The 5,309-nt window shown below is 32.2% G+C and overlaps 1 long non-coding RNA gene across 1 annotated transcript; it reads right to left on the bottom strand.

Moving 5' to 3' along the window:
* Positions 1-3,208: 3,208 nt before the first annotated feature.
* LOC149908895 (uncharacterized) lies at positions 3,209-4,540 on the bottom strand. Its single transcript, XR_016456699.1, has 2 exons — positions 4,427-4,540; positions 3,209-3,742 (listed from the first exon to the last, which is right to left on the bottom strand). It is a non-coding gene; the product is annotated as an uncharacterized LOC149908895 (long non-coding RNA).
* Between the last annotated feature and the right edge of the window lie 769 nt (positions 4,541-5,309).

Raw genomic sequence — 5,309 nt, 5'->3', positions numbered from 1 at the left:
TATGGTGTATATTTTATTTCTAGAAATGTTTGCAATCTATTTGCTTAACTATGTAGAAATTTTGTATTATTTATATAACTGTTAATATTACATAAACTTGTAGATTATAGTTAGTGAATATAAGCTCTTGTAATTATTTGAATCTCTACAATATTATCTATAAGTACTTACCTAAGTCCGAGTTGGTAATAAGCAACATTAATTTAAATATTAAGACACAAAAAGTACCTACTTAATACAGTATCTAAATACTAAGTACATATTAGGTACCTACCTATCTACCTACACACGTGGCTTGAATATCTCTATCTTGAATTATAAATTATACATGTACGTTTGTACCTCCACAATTAATATAAAACAGGTGTTAAAGAATGGTAATTAATAGCCCTTATTTAAATAAGAATAAGATAAAAGGGCTAACATATTTAATTCAAGATTCGTTATAGGACCTGCAAAGCAATTTAAAAAAAGTTCCAATGTACAGTTAAACAAATAAATGTAGGTAATTATATTTCAGTATTAAAGACATAAATCTCTACAATTAGGTACCAATTGCGTACCTACTTTACATGAATTCTCATTAAATACAGTAATTGTCTGAACTTTAAAATAAATTATAGATATGAATTGATAGCAGTTCACTATTTGAAATGAAAATGTGACAAATTAACTTATTCAAACTCTCAAACTATTCAACTTTGTCAAAAGTAGACATTGTAGCTAGATTTTATTAATTAACTAAATGAATAACCTTTCTGCTGTATTATAATAAAATATGCTTATGAAGTAGACATAAACTGGCAATTCAAATTATAAGGCAGGGATTTAACGACATCTACTACCTTCTCAATACATATTTGATGTGTACATAAGTTTAGCCCAAAAACGAAAATGACGATTTTTAATTACGGGAAATACCTCAAACCTTCTTCGACTAATTTTTACTGTACCTATTTAATAAAATATTGATTGCTTCCTAAACTGGAATTCGTGTTGCTAGTACCTACGCATGTCTGTACCGGTACAACTACAATAATGCTGTTTGATCTACGTAAAGTTGCAATAATATGTATTATGATGGTATTGTACGTTGTACGTACATTAGTTTAATAGCAAATAACTAATAAATTGCTTACCAAATTAGAACAGTTTCGTTTTCTTATTTACCCGTAATATTCTGAGTTTTATACCTAAGTTTCAGCAGAACTGGCCACATGAACTACCCAAAATTTAAAGAGCGAAGAATAAGATACTAAGTATGATTTAAAATTTAAGATAAAACCTGACCATATTTTACATATTTTATAATAGCTTGTGTAGATTACCTACAACTAGTAATTACCTACTATAAAAGAATAAGTCGACTCAATATAGGATGCGCTATTTGATTCTTTTTGCATGGGTAAGTAATTAGGTACCTACCTACAATAAATACCTACATTATTTGGGTAGAGACGCAGCATAGGTAATCATAGTTTTTATTTCCCGTATGTATATTAAATGCCGTATGTTATCTACATATAATTCCTATATCTATTTCTTCTTCACCAGTCACCTTCTGAGTATTCCACTCATAATCCATACTTTAATATTATAAATGCGAAAGTAACTCTGTCTGTCTGTCTGTTACTCAATCACGCCTTAACTACTGAACCAATTTGCATGAAATTTGGTATAGAGATACTTTGATACTCGAGAAAGGACATAGGATAGGTTTTATCCCGGAAATCCTACGGGAACGGGTTTTTCTTTGAAAACGTGGGCGAAGCCGCGGGCGGAAAGCTAGTATAAGTATAAAAATGAAATATGTTTGCAATTATAAGCCTAGGCAGTACCTAGATACATAAGTACAATCTATAGGTATGTATTTAGATGTTGTAATATTAAACCTATCCCTTACATATCGTAAAGGATCGGACACCAAAAGTGATAGAAGCAATGTTATCCACATATCAACTTGTGCATACAAATGACAGGGAAAACCATGGACACCATGACCTTGGCCATACCATATTTATTAAGTCAGCTAGTGTGTCATCTGTCCTAACTTTGTCCATTCATAAAGCTTATTGTAAATTGTAATACAATTGCTATTGATCTCATTACTCTAGTTGCGCATATTAATGCAATCCCCCAGGATTAGGAATAGATATGCTAGGTAAATAGATATGCTATAAGGTACTTGTTTCCGTAATTATAATGGAGCGATATCTAAGACAATAATTATTATTTTTAAATCTATACTAATATTATAAAGCTGAAGAGTTTGTTTGTTTGTTTGAACGCGCTAATCTCGAGAACTACTGGTCCGATTTGAAAATTTCTTTCGGTGTTAGGTAGCTCATTTATCGAGGAAGGCTTATAGGCTATAAATGATCACGCTACGACCAACAGGAGAGGAGCCACGGGGGTGAAACGGCACGGAGCGGCTAGTTCAGAATAAAATAAATGTAACATTTGCATAGTTTTGAGAAAAATCGAAACTTCAATCTAATCTTATCTTAATCTATATCTTATATCTAATATATATTATAAAGGCGAAAGTTTGTAAGGATGTATGGATGTATGGATGTATGGATGTTTGTTACTCTTTCACGTAAAAACTACTGAACCGATTACAATGAAATTTAGCACACATATAGAGGGCACACATAACTTGGATTAACACATAGGATAGTTTTTATCCCGGAAATCCCACGGGAACGGGAACTATGCGGGTTTTCCTTTGCAAACGCGGGCGAAGCCGCGGGCGGAAATCTAGTATAACATATTTAAGTACTTAGGTAGGTACTATTTTTTCGTAATTCTGATCTGGTTTAATACTAGAATAGATTGATGAAAAAAAGTTCAATATTATAATAAACAAAGAATAATAAAACATACATCATGTACCTACACTGTACAGTGTACAAGGTTCTGTGGACGATGATTCAAATCGAAAGCATAATAATGCCTTTTACATATTTGTTACATGGATAGTAGTTAAATGATAAATGTACCTATCTATCTACTAGTGTTATGAATATGAGAACTCTCATAACTCATAAGATTCTGTTTATAATCACAAGGGAGATACATTTTCTTAATATGGTAAATAAGTTACATTACGTTATAAATGTAGGAGTTTATTTTGTATATACCTACTCTACAGAGGAACTCTATAAAGGAGCGGTAGGTAAAAAAGTTAAATCATAAGATTGTTTTTTTAAATAATGTTTTATTGTTCAAGTAATAACATTAATATTGCTATAGTGCCACAGAAACATAACAAGATTGAAGATACATGTCTCATGTCATCATTGTTGATTACCATCACGAACCTTTTAACACTTTGTATTGTACATTTTTTTGATAGGATCATTGGTTTTTGTGCTGTACGTGATCTTGTTCAGTCCATTGTTTAATCTTTTATGAGAAAATAAGTACATAACGTATTGTGGCGTTATTTAATTTAAGATTAATTTGAACACACACCTTTGAGATTTTTTGTTGCAATAAGATCAATATAAACATGATGCGCCATTAGTAATTGATTAAATCGAGGGTCCGAATTTGGTAATTTCTAGTAATAGGCAAGTGGGTAGGAATAAGCATATGCGTAAGGGTAGGAGTATGCCAGTGGTGTGCTGTAGGAAGCGACGTAGGCTGGGGCAGCGTAGTAGCCATAGGTATCAAGCAGGACTTGAGGCTTCGCTACCGCTGACGCTACGAGCAGCAAAGCTGCGATGAAGAACAGGCACTGAAAGAAATACGAAAATTAAGTACTTACACAAGTGACGAATTTTTATTTTTCTAAAATTTAATAGGGATCGTTAAAGTGGAATGATGAATGATACAATTAACGATACAATGATACAATTTGTGACAATTCTTTTTTTTTAATTCTGGTTGAAAGAATAAATGCTAGAATTTGAAGAGACTTTGATGTAGAGTCATAAATAGATGGTAAAAGCTATATAAATATGTAGATTCAAATAATTGTTACATCTTCGCTATTACATTGTGTGTTTTATGAATTATGTATACATAATTACAATATGTATTTATAAATTAATAAAAAAATATTTATATTATAATTATTAATTATGTATTTTAAAAAAAATAAGGCAAAAATGAAGAAATTGTCTGCTATGCAAGATATTTTTATACTTAGCAATAAAAAATATTTAGCGAGTAGTTAAGTTACTTCTTTTAGTTTTAAATAATAAATTTAACCTGAACCATAACTTATCACTAATAATGGACTGCAGTACCTACTCAGGTATCTATTATTTAGTAACAAAATTAATAATAAATCGAATAAAAACAAATGGGCACTAACAGTGAAAACATTGGTAAGATTACGATTACGAAAAAGCAAGCAGCAAGTTTAATCTTCGATGTTACCTACTTGTTAATATTAGGTAAGTATATTAATTCTTACCTGCTTGAACATGTTGATTGTTGAAACACAATAGCGTCGTGACAACAAAACTGATCTCTAGCAGGTTGCTAGATGAGGATGCTATCGACTGCTGCGACTGATTGCTCACGGATCCAACCTAACATTTATATAGCGGCCTGGGAGACTGACGTCCCGTCCGTGATATGAATATCATCACCATGGCGATTGGCGTTCAATGATACCGGACATAATACTCTTCACAATGTCGCATTAAGCCTTAAGATTACAAAGTCATTTCCATATAAACCCGGATCACACCTTAACAATAGATAAATGGGCCAACGAGTCGATTAAATAAATGTTGTCCTTATTATAATGGTTGAGGGATATAAACAGATCATGTCAGTTAGTAGTAGTATGAAATTTTACTACATATTCTTTTTGGTAAAACGAAATCTCACACTTTATGATTTACTAGCGGTCCGGTCGGCTTCGCCCGTGGTACCTTCATGTTTACGTGTTTTTTTTCATAAGAACCATCCTCGTACAAGGAATAGATTCCGCAGCGCACGCAATGACAGAATTTTTATTAAGGAATTTTTTACACCTTGGGTTACATTATTGCATTTTTGGTAAGGATCTCTATTTTTTTTATGAATGCAATATAGCCTATGTTGCTCAGTGAAGATGCAGCTTTCTAATGGTGAAAGAATTTTTGAAATCGGTCCAGTAGTTCATGCGTGAAAACCATACATACATACATTCATAATTACAAACCTTTCCTCTTTATAGACTAGCTGCGCTCCCCGGTTTCACCCACGTGGCTCCGCCCCTGTTGGACTTAGCATGATGATATAATATAGCCTATAGCCTTCCTGGATGAATGGGCTATCTAACACCGAAATAATTTTTCAATCGTTCC

The sequence above is a fragment of the Colias eurytheme genome, chromosome 4, assembly GCF_061535395.1.
Source record: "Colias eurytheme isolate Ceu_HAF_F1 chromosome 4, ilColEury1 Martin Lab GWU primary, whole genome shotgun sequence".
Taxonomy (NCBI): Eukaryota; Metazoa; Arthropoda; class Insecta; order Lepidoptera; family Pieridae; genus Colias; species Colias eurytheme.
This window is presented reverse-complemented; position numbering and strand designations above follow the sequence as displayed.